At 44.9% G+C, this 16424-nt stretch overlaps 1 protein-coding gene across 6 annotated transcripts in view; it reads right to left on the bottom strand.

The window, feature by feature from the left end:
* Window positions 1–15674, bottom strand: part of LOC143815678 (C4b-binding protein alpha chain-like) — an 85255-nt gene extending 69581 nt beyond the window's left edge. For all 6 annotated transcript variants that reach the window (XM_077295183.1, XM_077295188.1, XM_077295186.1 and 3 more), the window contains exon 1: window positions 15539–15674. The gene's annotated coding sequence lies outside the window, so the exon portion shown is untranslated. The remainder of the gene's footprint in view (window positions 1–15538) is intronic.
* Window positions 15675–16424: the final 750 nt, after the last annotated feature.

Raw genomic sequence — 16424 nt, 5'->3', positions numbered from 1 at the left:
TTGGTTCCAAACTCCTTGAGCAGCATGTTCACACTGAACTTTCCTCCCACCTCTCATCTAAGGGCAGAGACAGACTGCCAAAATTTCTTGTGTGAGAATTGCATTGTAAAACTCATACTGGCTGTTGGCTCTCCTGATCTGAGCTAGACAGCTGCATAGAAATACATCACGCTGTCCTGCTCAGGTCAGGAGAGGTGCCAGGCCAGTTCGTGAAGTGCAATGCAATTATTGCATGAGTTATACAGAAGTCTGACTCAGCCCTTACTCTCTCTTCGACAACCTGCAATCTGGCTTCCGCCCCCACCATTCCACGGAACGGCCCTTACCAAAATTTCTAATTACTTACTTACAGGCAAAGACAAAAGACAATTCTCTAAACTCCTCCTTCTAGACCTGTCCTCTGCCTTTGACACAGTTGACCACTGCTTTCTACTACAGATCCGCTCTTCCTTTGGTGTCAAAGACCTTGCCCTATCCTGGATCTTCTCATACCTTTCCAACCACACATTTAGCATCTCGCACTCCCACACTACCTCCTCATCCCACCCTCTCTCTGTTGGAGTCACCCAAGGCTCTGTCCTAGGACCCCTACTCTTCTGTATCTTTACCAATGGTCTGGGACCACTCATTAAAGGGACTCTGTCACCTGAATTTGGAGGGAACAATTTTCAGTCATATGGGCGGGGTTTTCGGGTGTTTGATTCACCCTTTCCTTACCCGCTGGCTGCATGCTGGCTGCAATATTGGATTGAAGTTCATTCTCTGTCCTCCATAGTACACGCCTGCGTAAGGCAAGGTTGCCTTGTGCAGGCATGTACTACGGAGGACAGAGAATGAACTTCAATCCAATATTGTAGCCAGCATGCAGCCAGCGGGTAAGGAAAGGGTGAATCAAACACCCGAAAACCCCGCCCATATGACTGAAAATTGTTCCCTCCAAATTCAGGTGACAGAGTCCCTTTAAGTCCTATGGCTTCCAATACCATCCCTACGCTGATGACACTCAGATCTATCTCTCGGGCCCAGACGTCACCTCTCTGCTGTCCAAAATCCCAGAGGTCAATCAGCCATATCCTCCTCCTTCGCTTCCTCAAGCTCAGTGTGGACAATGTGAACTCAGCTTCCTCCATCTCACATATCTTCTCTACATGATCTATCCATCACAATTAATGACATCACGCTTTCCCATGTACCAGAAATCCGCTGCCTCGGAGTAACCCTTGACTCTGCCCTGTCCTTCAAACTGCACATACAAGCTTTTGCCTCCTCTTGTTGCCTTCAGCTGAAAAATATTTCCAGAATCCGTCCTTTCCTCAACCCTCACTCTATCAAAATGCTTGTGCCCTCATCATCTCCAGTCTAGATTACTGAAACATGCTACTCTGTGGCCTACCTGCTAACTCTCTCACACCGCTCCAATCCGTCCTTAACTCTGCTGCCCAACTAGTTCATCTCTCTCCCCGCTATTTCTCCACTTCCCCACTTTGCAAATCCCTTAATTTGCTCCCAATTCCTCAGTATATCCAATTCAAACAACATACACTGTCCTACAAAGCCATCTAAATCCTTTCTCATCCGTACATCTCCGAACTAATCTCCCGTTATCTTCCCTCACGTAATCTCCGGTCTTCCCAAGACCTTCTCTCCTCCACACTTATTCGTTCCTCATCCTATCGCCTCAAAGACTTCTCCCGAACATCCCCCATCATCTGTAATTCTTTGCCCCAACACGTCCGATTACCCACTACATTTGAATCCTTCAAAGAGGAACATCTCTTCAAGAAAGCTTACAACCGCAATAACCACGTTGCCACCTCAACACCACATTAAGTGCTGCAGCCCCCGACCTACTGTCTTTTCCCCATCATCCAGTAGAATGTAAGCCCGCAAGGGCAGGGTCCTTCCTCTCCCCTCTATCTCAAAGGAAGAGAAAAAAAAGTGAACGGCACCAGAGCCAAACTGCAGTCTCATGCCTTTCAACTAATGGTCCTCTATTTAACTGAATTCCTTCAGCACATGCAACAATATTATGGTGCTCAGCAATGAAATAAACATATCCTTACACATAATTAGAAGAAAAAAAATTGCAGTAAGGGCTCATTCTCACAATGCGAGAAACTCGGATGAGTCTCGCATGTCAATGCCCGACACTGCACCCGCCACTCAGGAGCGGAGCGTGCAGCGGCATAGCAATACATGCAGCCGCACGCTACGCTCCTGAGTGCCGGGTGCAGTGCCGGGCATTGACATGCGAGACTCATCCGAGTTTCTCGCATGTGAGTATGAGCCCTAACACGCAAACGCCGTCGTCCATTCCTGCACTCCCCGCATTCTTCGCAAGCCCGCTTTCGAGACTCAAATGAAAACACCCTAGAGGTGAAATAAAGGATTTTTTGAGACTTCCTCTTCCCTCTGTACCTGTATATCATTGCTAGTATGTCTACTGTAAGTGATATTTGTATGTAACCCCCTTCTCATGTACAGCACCATGGAATTAATGGTGTGATAAAATTAATTATTATTAACTGTTGTAACTGTCGGCAGAGGCCTACTTAGCACCAGAAGGCCCTGTGAAGGACCACATGGAGAGCACTTTTTCTGGCCCTCTACAATGTGACAAGTTCATTCAGGCTTTTATTTTGCTTAATTCACACAAAGCAGGACACACAAAGTTTTGGATTTAGGAAAATACACCGAACTGAAAGGGCTTGTACACTTTAGAGTTTTTCAAGCAAAAGACATTTCGGGAAAGCACCAGCTATGTTTTACCAGAAGCGTCTTCTTTGGAGCCTGTGTGTTTTTTGCTTGTTTTTTTTTTTACCTTTTCACATAACAAATAGTGAGTTTTCAATAGACAGGTCACTTCTTTTAAAATCGCTTTGTGTTTTTGGAAACCTGAAACAGTTAAAAGAAGCTAAAATGATGGAAAATATGAACAGCAAGTCATTTTCACATAGGGATGCAGATGTTCATCCTTTTTAGCGTTTATGAAGCACTTTTTCAGATGGCTAAAAAACAAAATAATAAAAAAAAAATAATATATATGTCATATAGATTTCAAGAACTGACATACGGACCACTTGTGGATGTGATATAAGCAGACCGATGCCTGTGTGTGGAAAATCTCTCACGGGAACTGGCCCCTTGACTTACATAAACCTGGGTGCAATCCATGTGCATGAACTGGCCATGAGGAGGGCTTCTTAATACAGTTCCTCACCCAGCGCATGAGCACATCCAGCCACACAAAGGGTTAATGAAGCTCTGCGCCACCCAGGACATTTTATATGCAGCCTAAATCACATCCGCGTGCTGAGGCCAATATCTACATGATTCAGCAGGTAAATGAAGGTACTGCCATGTAAACTGGGGCGTAGTGCAGGTTACACGCAGCCCTATACGCAGGCGTACGTGTCAGAGCCCAGCAGTGGCTTATAAACATGGTGGCCGTGTCAGCCAATATATTATATTACTAGCTGTACTACCCGGCTTCGCCCGGGTTAATGACTGCTGTTAGCAAAATAGAATGTGTTAACAAAAATTTATTCTGCACACAAAAACCACAAAACAAATAGATAGAAATGTAATTATTAAAAGGCAAAAACTAAGCAAATAGAAGCATTTCACAACATATATTAGCTTTGTTATACTGAGAATGTCTTTGTTGCCTATATTAACCAATCAGAGCTCAGGTTAATTAACTGTAGCAAAATAGAAGCTGAGCTGTGATTGGTTGCTATTGGCAGCCTGATAAATCCCCAGCCAACAGGAAGCCCTCCCCCCTGGCAGTATATATTAGCTCACACATACACATAATAGACAGGTCATGTGACTGACAGCTGCCGTATTTCCTATATGGTACATTTGTTGCTCTTGTAGTTTGCTTATTAATCAGATTTTTATTTTTGAAGGACAATACCAGACTTGTGTGTGTTTTAGGGCGAGTTTTATGTGTCAAGTTGTGTGTGTTGAGTTGCGTGTGGCGACATGCATGTAGCGACTTTTGTGAGATGAGTTTTGTGTGGCGACATGCGTGTAGCAACATTTTGTGTGTTGAGTTGCATGTGACAGGTTAGTGTAGCAAGTTGTGTGCAGCAAGATTTGTGCATGGCGAGTTTTGCGCGTGGCGAGTTTTATGTGTGGTGCATTTTGAGTATGTGCAAGTTTTGTGTGAGGCAACTTTTGCATGTGGTGCAACTTTTGTACATGTGGCAATTTTTCTGTGTGTGCAAGTTTTGCATGAGGTGAGTTTTCCATGAGGTGAGTTTTGCACGTGTGGCGAGTTTTGCGTGAGCCTAGTTTTGCATATGGCGAGTTTTGCATGTAGCGAGTTTTGAGTGGTGACTTTTGTGTTTCGACTTTTATGTGGCGAGGTTGGTGTGTGTGTGTGGTGAAATGTGTGCTGAGGGTGGTATATGTGTTCAAGCACGTGGTAGTGTGTGGCGCATTTTGTGTTTGTGTTCATATCCCCGTGTGTGGTGAGTATCCCATGTCGGGGCCCCACCTTAGCAACTGTACGGTATATACTCTTTGTCGCCATCGCTCTCATTCTTTAAGTCCTCATTGTTCACATCTGGCAGCTGTCAATTTTCCTCCAACACTTTTCCCTTCACTTTTTCCCCATTATGTAGATAGGAGCAAAATTGTTTGGTGAATTGGAACGCGCGGGGTTAAAATTTCACCTCACAACATAGCCTATGACGCTCTCGGGGTCCAGACGTGTGACTGTGCAAAATTTTGTGGCTGTAGCTGCGACGGTACAGATGCCAATCCCGGACATACACACATACATACATACACACATTCAGCTTTATATATTAGATATACCTGTATGTAATCTCCTGTATATAGTATATACCTGTGTGTCATCTCACCTATATATAGTATATATCTGTGTGTCATCTCCTGTATATAGTATATACCTGTATGTCATCTCCTCCTATACATAGCATATACCTGTGTCATCTCCTCCTGTATATACTATATACCTGTAGGTAATCTGCTCCTGTATATAGTATATACCTGTGTGTCATCTCCTCCTGTATATAGTATATACCTGTATGTCATCTCCTCCTGTATGTAGTATGTACCTGTATGTCATCTCCTCCTCTATATAGTATATACCTGTGTGTCATCTCTCCTGTATATAGTATATATCTGTGTGTCATCTCCTCCTGTATATAGTATATACCTGTGTGTCATCTCCCCTGTAAATAGTATATACCTGTGTGTCATCTCCTGTATATAGTATATAGCTGTATGCCATCTCCTCCTGTATTAGCCCTCGTTCACACGTTATTTGGTCAGTATTTTTACCTCAGTATTTGTAAGCTAAAATGGCAGCCTGATAAATCCCCAGCCAACAGTAAGCCCACCCCCTGGCAGTATATATTAGCTCACACATACACATAATAGACTGGTCATGTGACTGACAGCTGCCGGATTCCTATATGGTACATTTGTTGCTCTTGTAGTTTGTCTGCTTATTAATCAGATTTTTATTTTTGAAGGATACCAGACTTGTGTGTGTTTTAGGGCGAGTTTCGTGTGTCAAGTTGTGTGTGTTGAGTTGCGTGTGGCGACATGCATGTAGGGACTTTTGTGAGATGAGTTTTGTGTGGCGACATGCGTGTAGCAACTTTTTGTGTGTCGAGTTGCATGTGACAGGTTAGTGTAGCAAGTTGTGTGCAGCAAGTTTTGCGCATGGCGAGTTTTGCGCGTGGCGAGTTTTATGTGTGGTGCCTTTTGAGTATGTGCAAGTTTTGTGTGAGGCAACTTTTGCATGTGTTGCAACTTTTGTGCATGTGGCAATTTTTCTGCGTGTGGCAATTTTTCTGCGTGTGCAAGTTTTGCGTGTGGCGAGTTTTGCACGTGTGGCGAGTTTTGCATGTGGAGAGTTTTGCGCGTGGCGAGTTTTGAGCGGCGACTTTTGTGTTTCTACTTTTATGTGGCGAGGTTGGTGTATGTGTGGTGAAATGTGCACTGAGGGTGGTATATGTGTTCGAGCACGTGGTAGTGTGTGGCGCATTTTGTGTGTGTGTTCATATCCCCGTGGTGGTGTGATTATCCCATGTTGGGGCCCCACCTTAGCAACTGTACAGTATATACTCTTTGGTGCCATCGCTGTCATTCTTTAAGTCCCCCTTGTTCACATCTGGCAGCTGTTAATTTGCCTCCAACACTTTTCCTTTCATTTTTTCCCCATTATGTAGATAGGGGCAAAATTGTTTGGTGACTTGGAAAGCGCGGGGTTAAAATTTCACCTCACAATATAGCTTTGACGCTCTCAGGGTCCAGACGTGTGACTGCAAAATTTTGTGCCTGTAGCTGCGACGCCTCCAACACTTTTCCTTTCACTTTTTCCCCATTATGTAGATAGGGGCAAAATTGTTTGGTGAATTGGAAAGCGCGGGGTTAAAATTTCACCTCACAACATAGCCTATGACGCTCTCGGGGTCCAGACGTGTGACTGTGCAAAATTTTGTGGCTGTAGCTGCTACGGTTCAGATGCCAATCCCGGACATACATACATACATACATACATACACACACACACACATTCAGCTTTATATATTAGATTAGGTATTTACAGCAGAAATCTGGCATAAATACAAAAAAATAATCTGCCCCAATACATTCTTGTTTGAGGCCCAATTTGGACTTTGGTTTTTCATGCCGCCATAAAGCCGCTGCAAAGAGCGCGTTGTGGATCTTTTTCATACAGAAGATTGAGATTATTTGATAAAAACCCCAAAATGTCCCAGAAACTGCATTGATGTGTACCATTCCTGTCTCGTATGTTATTCCCAAATAGCAAGGACTCATACCCACAATGTGTCCACTCTGCGCAAAACCGGATTTATGCAAAAATCAAGACATTAGAATGGGATCTGCCCAATTTGGCCTCCTCTGACCTCAGAATTGTATGTATTGTACTAGACAAGCCCAATGTCTGCAGTGATCAGGGAGGGACCGAAAGGCTCCACAATAACAGCAGGTGCAGGTGCAGGTCATAGCCAGGCTCCAGGGAAATATTCTATCACCTCCCCCCTCTCCTTACAACAGAAACCAAAAGAGAAGCCATTATCCAACCCCCGGGCACAGCCAGAAACCCTACCTGCTACTTCCCACATCCTATGCTACAGGACTAAATATAATACCGTACAATAGTATAGAAACACTACAACACAAGTACCGTACAGTGCATAGTACAACACCACACAACACAGTGCGATATAGTACACTGCACAGAGTGTAGCAATATACCACACTGCAATGTAGTACAATAGTATTCCACACAACACAGTACAGTATAGTACAGGGTAACAGAATAATACCGCAATAATCTGCCTCACACCACACTACAATATTAGGGGGGTGCAGAAGTAGGAATATAGTAAAAATAGTCAAATTATAATAAGGTTATCATCTGTGCCCATGTTTTTTAGTGTTAATATTCCTAATCTCTGATAGCCCCCCAAAGGAAGAAAAGTCCCCCTGGATAATGTATGGTGGCCATTGTGGCCTCAGCTAGCCACCTATAGTGATAACGATACAATGTGACCACACACTATACGCCTACATACGCACCGCTGTAGTATGGCTATAACATACTACACTATAGAATACAATATAAATCACCGGCTACAGTACAATATAACACCGCTATATACTACAGTACACCACAATATAAACACGCTAATACAGAACAGCATATAATGCAGCACGATACAGTGGAACACCAGATCAGCAGCACAATAGTACCCAACATACCCCGCTATAGTACAGAACACCTTAGGGCTCACACTGGCGTATAACACGGCCGAGCGCTCTGCGATGTTTTATCAGATAACACTGTGCTGAGTGCTATGTGCCCACCATCAGGAATAGCAGCGGTTTGGACGCAGGTATTTTTGCTGCCTCCAAAACGCTGCGTTCTAATTACACAGTTGAACCCGTATGTTCTTATAAAATTATGAGGATTTACCGCATCTCATGATGTCTCTGCTGCAGATAATGGACATGCTGCGGCTCGTAAACCGTGGGCGAGTATACGCAGCGGTCATACAAGTCTATGGATGAGCGTGAAACATCGGACTGAACTCAGATGTCATCAGAGTGCAGTCCGATGTACGCACGTAGAGAAGATGGGGAAATAAAGTTCTCTGTACTTGTGCTACAATTCTCTCATGCAAGAAAATAGGGTCACACTAAGGGGAAACTTGGATCAAACTCTGACAGAGTGTGATCCAGGTGAAATTAGCATAAATGGGCCCGATTCTCCCCCATATGAGATTATATGGGAGTGTGAGCGAGCCCTTACACTAAGGCACAAAGCACAATAGTACAGCACACTACACGTATAATATCAGTAATATAGTATATGTAAAGCGCTACAGTACAGTGTAATACCATGTAATGTAAAACAGCACTACAGTTCTCAAATGACCCATAACAGTGCAGCGCACCAACTATACAGCACAACAGTATCCTATATAACAGCGCACCACATTATAGTACAGCACCCTATACAGGTCCTTCTCAAAAAATTAGCATATAGTGTTAAATTTCATTATTTACCATAATGTAATGATTACAATTAAACTTTCATATATTATAGATTCATTATCCACCAACTGAAATTTGTCAGGTCTTTTATTGTTTTAATACTGATGATTTTGGCATACAACTCCTGATAACCCAAAAAACCTGTCTCAATAAATTAGCATATTTCACCCGTCCAATCAAATAAAAGTGTTTTTTAATAACAAACAAAAAAACCATCAAATAATAATGTTCAGTTATGCACTCAATACTTGGTCGGGAATCCCTTTGGCAGAAATGACTGCTTCAATGCGGCGTGGCATAGAGGCAATCAGCCTGTGACACTGCTGAGATGTTATGGAGGCCCAGGATGCTTCAATAGCGGCCTTAAGCTCATCCAGAGTGTTGGGTCTTGCGTCTCTCAACTTTCTCTTCACAATATCCCACAGATTCTCTATGGGGTTCAGGTCAGGAGAGTTGGCAGGCCAATTGAGCACAGTAATACCATGGTCAGTAAACCATTTACCAGTGGTTTTGGCACTGTGAGCAGGTGCCAGGTCGTGCTGAAAAATGAAATCTTCATCTCCATAAAGCATTTCAGCCGATGGAAGCATGAAGTGCTCCAAAATCTCCTGATAGCTAGCTGCATTGACCCTGCCCTTGATGAAACACAGTGGACCAACACCAGCAGCTGACATGGCACCCCACACCATCACTGACTGTGGGTACTTGACACTGGACTTCAGGCATTTTGGCATTTCCTTCTCCCCAGTCTTCCTCCAGACTCTGGCACCTTGATTTCCGAATGACATGCAAAATTTGCTTTCATCAGAAAAAAGTACTTGGGACCACTTAGCAACAGTCCAGTGCTGCTTCTCTGTAGCCCAGGTCAGGCGCTTCTGCCGCTGTTTATGGTTCAAAAGTGGCTTTACCTGGGGAATGCGGCACCTGTAGCCCATTTCCTGCACACGCCTGTGCACGGTGGCTCTGGATGTTTCCACACCAGACTCCTTCTCCACAATCTTCCTCAGGGTCCGGTCACCTCTTCTCGTTGTACAGCGTTTTCTGCCACATTTTTGCCTTCCAACAGACTTACCATTGAGGTGCCTTGATACAGCACTCTGGGAACAGCCTATTTGTTGAGAAATTTCTTTCTGGGTCTTACCCTCTTGCTTGAGGGTGTCAATGATGGCCTTCTTGACATCTGTCAGGTCGCTAGTCTTACCCATGATGGGGGTTTTGAGTAATGAACCAGGCAGGGAGTTTTTAAAAGCCTCAGGTATCTTTTGCATGTGTTTAGAGTTAATTAGTTGATTCAGAAGATTAGGGTAATAGGTCGTTTAGAGAACCTTTTCTTGATATGCTAATTTATTGAGACAGGTTTTTTGGGTTATCAGGAGTTGTATGCCAAAATCATCAGTATTAAAACAATAAAAGACCTGACAAATTTCAGTTGGTGGATAATGAATCTATAATATATGAAAGTTTAATTGTAATCATTACATTATGGTAAATAATGAAATTTAACAATATATGCTAATTTTTTGAGAAGGACCTGTATAACAGCGCACCACATTATAGTACAGCACCCTATATAACAGCGCACCACACTATAGTACATCACAACAGCACCCTACATAACAGCACACCACACTACAGTACAGCACAACAGCACCCTACATAACAGCACACCACACTACAGTACAGCACCCTATATAACAGCTCACCACACTACAGTACATCACAACAGTACCCTATATAACAGCGCACCACACCACAGTACAGCACAACAGCACCCTATATAACAGCACACCACACTACAGTACAGCACAACAGCACCCTACATAACAGCACACCACACTACAGTACAGCACAACAGCACCCTATATAACAGCGCACCACACTACAGTACAGCACAACAGCACCCTATATAACAGCACACCACACTACAGTACAGCACAACAGCACCCTACATAACAGCACACCACACTACAGTACAGCACAACAGCACCCTATATAACAGCACACCACACTACAGTACAGCACAACAGCACCCTATATAACAGCGCACCACACTACAGTACAGCACAACAGTACCCTATATAACAGCGCACCACACTACAGTACATCACAACAGTACCCTATATAACAGCGCACCACACCACAGTACAGCACAACAGTACCCTATATAACAGCGCACCACACCACAGTACATCACAACAGCACCCTATATAACAGCACACCACACTACAGTACAGCACAACAGCACCCTATATAACAGCTCACCACACTACAGTACAGCACAACAGCACCCTATATAACAGCTCACCACACTATAGTACAGCAGAACAGCACCCTATATAACAGCGCACCATACTACAGTACAGCACAACAGTACCCTATATAACAGCACACCACACTACAGTACAGCACAACAGTACCCTATATAACAGCACACCACACTACAGTACAGCACAACAGCACCCTATATAACAGCACACCACACTACAGTACAGCACAACAGTACCCTATATAACAGCGCACCACACTACAGTACAGCACAACAGTACCCTATATAACAGCGCACCACACTACAGTACATCACAACAGTACCCTATATAACAGCGCACCACACCACAGTACATCACAACAGCACCCTATATAACAGCACACCACACTACAGTACAGCACAACAGCACCCTATATAACAGCTCACCACACTACAGTACAGCACAACAGCACCCTATATAACAGCTCACCACACTATAGTACAGCAGAACAGCACCCTATATAACAGCGCACCACACTACAGTACATCACAACAGTACCCTATATAACAGCGCACCACACTACAGTACAGCACAACAGCACCCTATATAACAGCACACCACACTACAGTACATCACAACAGCACCCTATATAACAGCGCACCACACTACAGTACAGCACAACAGCACCCTATATAACAGCTCACCACACTACAGTACAACACCCTATATAACAGCTCACCACACTATAGTACAGCACAACAGCACCCTATATAACAGCGCACCACACTACAGTACATCACAACAGCACCCTATATAACAGCGCACCACACTACAGTACAGCACAACAGTACCGTATATAACAGCACACCACACTACAGTACATCACAACAGCACCCTATATAACAGCGCACCACACTACAGTACAGCACAACAGTACCCTATATAACAGCGCACCACACTACAGTACAGCACAACAGTACCCTATATAACAGCGCACCACACTACAGTACAGCACAACAGTACCCTATATAACAGCGCACCACACTACAGTACAGCACAACAGCACCCTATATAACAGCACACCACACTACAGTACAGCACCCTATATAACAGCTCACCACACTATAGTACAGCACAACAGCACCCTATATAACAGCACACCACACTACACTACAGTACAGCACAACAGTACCGTATATAACAGCTCACCACACTACAGTACAGCACCCTATATAACAGCTCACCACACTATAGTACAGCACAACAGCACCCTATATAACAGCACACCACACTACACTACAGCACAACAGTACCGTATATAACAGCTCACCACACTACAGTACAGCACCCTATATAACAGCACACCACACTACAGTACAGCACCCTATATAACAGCTCACCACACTATAGTACAGCACAACAGTACCCTATATAACAGCACACCACACTACACTACAGTACAGCACAACAGCACCCTATATAACAGCTCACCACACTACAGTACAGCACAACAGCACCCTATATAACAGCTCACCACACTACAGTACAGCACAACAGCACCCTATATAACATCACACCACCTCACAGGTTGGCACATCACAACAGTACCCTATATAACAGCGCACCACACTACAGTACATCACAACAGTACCCTATATAACAGCGCACCACACTATAGTACAGCACCCTATATAACAGCGCACCACACTACAGTACATCACAACAGTACCCTATATAACAGCGCACCACACTACAGTACAGCACAACAGCACCCTATATAACAGCACACCACACTACAGTACATCACAACAGCACCCTATATAACAGCGCACCACACTACAGTACAGCACAACAGCACACTATATAACAGCTCACCACACTACAGTACAGCACAACAGCACCCTATATAACAGCGCACCACACTACAGTACAGCACCCTATATAACAGCTCACCACACTATAGTACAGCACAACAGCACCCTATATAACAGCGCACCACACTACAGTACAGCACAACAGCACCCTATATAACAGCACACCACACTACAGTACAGCACAACAGTACCCTATATAACAGCACACCACACTACACTACAGTACAGCACAACAGCACCCTATATAACAGCTCACCACACTACAGTACAGCACAACAGCACCCTATATAACAGCTCACCACACTACAGTACAGCACAACAGTACCCTATATAACAGCACACCACACTACACTACAGTACAGCACAACAGCACCCTATATAACAGCTCACCACACTACAGTACAGCACAACAGCACCCTATATAACAGCGCACCACACTACAGTACAGCACAACAGCACCCTATATAACAGCGCACCACACTACAGTACAGCACAACAGCACCCTATATAACAGCTCACCACACTACAGTACATCACAACAGTACCCTATATAACAGCGCACCACACTACAGTACAGCACAACAGCACCCTATATAACAGCACACCACACTACAGTACAGCACAACAGCACCCTATATAACAGCGCACCACACTACAGTACAGCACCCTATATAACAGCTCACCACACTACAGTACAGCACAACAGCACCCTATATAACAGCGCACCACACTACAGTACAGCACAACAGCACCCTATATAACAGCACACCACACTACAGTACAGCACAACAGCACCCTATATAACAGCTCACCACACTACAGTACATCACAACAGCACCCTATATAACAGCACACCACACTACAGTACAGCACAACAGCACCCTATATAACAGCTCACCACACTACAGTACAGCACAACAGCACCCTATATAACAGCGCACCACACTACAGTACAGCACAACAGCACCCTATATAACAGCACACCACACTATAGTACAGCACAACAGCACCCTATATAACAGCGCACCACACTACAGTACAGCACCCTATATAACAGCTCACCACACTACAGTACAGCACAACAGCACCCTATATAACAGCGCACCACACTACAGTACAGCACAACAGCACCCTATATAACAGCACACCACACTACAGTACAGCACAACAGTACCCTATATAACAGCACACCACACTACACTACAGTACAGCACAACAGCACCCTATATAACAGCTCACCACACTACAGTACAGCACAACAGCACCCTATATAACAGCTCACCACACTACAGTACAGCACAACAGTACCCTATATAACAGCACACCACACTACACTACAGTACAGCACAACAGCACCCTATATAACAGCTCACCACACTACAGTACAGCACAACAGCACCCTATATAACAGCGCACCACACTACAGTACAGCACAACAGCACCCTATATAACAGCGCACCACACTACAGTACAGCACAACAGCACCCTATATAACAGCTCACCACACTACAGTACATCACAACAGTACCCTATATAACAGCGCACCACACTACAGTACAGCACAACAGCACCCTATATAACAGCACACCACACTACAGTACAGCACAACAGCACCCTATATAACAGCGCACCACACTACAGTACAGCACCCTATATAACAGCTCACCACACTACAGTACAGCACAACAGCACCCTATATAACAGCGCACCACACTACAGTACAGCACAACAGCACCCTATATAACAGCACACCACACTACAGTACAGCACAACAGCACCCTATATAACAGCTCACCACACTACAGTACATCACAACAGCACCCTATATAACAGCACACCACACTACAGTACAGCACAACAGCACCCTATATAACAGCTCACCACACTACAGTACAGCACAACAGCACCCTATATAACAGCACACCACACTACAGTACAGCACAACAGCACCCTATATAACAGCACACCACACTATAGTACAGCACCCTATATAACAGCTCACCACACTATAGTACAGCACAACAGCACCCTATATAACAGCACACCACACTACAGTACAGCACAACAGCACCCTATATAACAGCTCACCACACTACAGTACAGCACAACAGCACCCTATATAACAGCGCACCACACTACAGTACAGCACAACAGCACCCTATATAACAGCACACCACACTATAGTACAGCACAACAGCACCCTATATAACAGCGCACCACACTACAGTACAGCACCCTATATAACAGCTCACCACACTACAGTACAGCACAACAGCACCCTATATAACAGCTCACCACACTACAGTACAGCACATCAGCACCCTATATAACAGCACAGCACACTACAGTACAGCACCCTATATAACAGCACAGCATACCACACTACAGTACAGTACTCTATATAACAGCACACTACAGTACAGCACATCAGTACCCTATATAACAGCACAGCACACTACAGTACAGCACCCTATATAACAGCATACCACACTACAGTACAGTACATCAGCACCCTATATAACAGCACAGCACACCACACTACAGTACAGTACAGTACTCTATATAACAGCACACCACACTACAGCACCCTATATAACAGCACACCACACTACAGTACAGCACAACAGTACCCTACATAACAGCACACCACACTACAGTACAGCACAACAGTACCCTATATAACAGCGCACCACCTCACAGGTTGGCACATCACACTACAGTACTGACATAACCCATAACAGTGCAGCACATCACCTTCACTATGGCACACCACACAGCAGCACCGCACTACAGTACTTATAGCACAGCACAGTACAGTACAGTACCCTATATAACAGCACAGCACGTTACCTTACACGGCCGCCAGGGAATAATCACCGGTTACCGGGATGACCCCTCGTCTCCGCGCTCCCGGGACCTGCTCTTCTGTCACTGAAACTTCTCGGCTCAGGCAGCTGTGAGCAGTGTACTAGCTGACGTCACAGCCCCCCCCCCCCCCCGCTCTGTGACATGTGACCCCTCCCATCACACGCCCCGCTGTCCCAACTTGCGAAATCCAAATCCCAGGCTACACCAAAATGGCGGCCGGCCGTCATCCATGCCATCACCTGAAGTGCAGCGTCTGCGGCGGCTGTTTGCCGGGCTCGGATGTCAGTGCTCAGGAGCCTCATAGTAAATGTCGCAGCTGTTCTTGCAGCTAGGGCGGTCTGTGCGGGGCGGCTGACATGGTGCCTCACATTATACCCTCAGCAGCTTCTGCCATCAGTGAATGTTGCCCCCTGCTGGCCAGGCAGCCTGAGGGCTTAACCCCTTCATTGGGTTTTGTTTGCCATCATCGTGTTCCAGGAGCCATGACTTTCCCCGTCCCCATAGACGGGTGACGACTTGTTTTTTGCGGGTCGAGTTGTACTTTTGAATGGCACCAGCTATTTTATGATTCAGTGTATTGGGAAAATGGGGAAAATTTAATGTACAGTGAAATCATGAAAAACATTATTTTGAGCGTTTTTTGTTTTTAGAGCATTCATTGTGTTGTAAAAATGACCCGGTGACGTCTCCCCAGGTCAGAAAGACTACGGCGATACCAAACATGGCGATACCTGGCGAGCTGGCGTATTTATTGGTACCAATGTGGGGGGATAGATCCAATCTTTTCATCGCTTCTTAATGGATTTTTGCAACTGCCGTTCTGGTGTTTCAACACGTTAATTTCCTGCTGGTCGGAGTGTTTATGGCG

Source organism: Ranitomeya variabilis, chromosome 3, assembly GCF_051348905.1.
Source record: "Ranitomeya variabilis isolate aRanVar5 chromosome 3, aRanVar5.hap1, whole genome shotgun sequence".
In the NCBI taxonomy this organism is placed as follows: Eukaryota; Metazoa; Chordata; class Amphibia; order Anura; family Dendrobatidae; genus Ranitomeya; species Ranitomeya variabilis.
The sequence above is the reverse complement of the archived record's forward strand: the minus strand, read 5'-3'. Positions and strand labels throughout refer to the sequence as shown.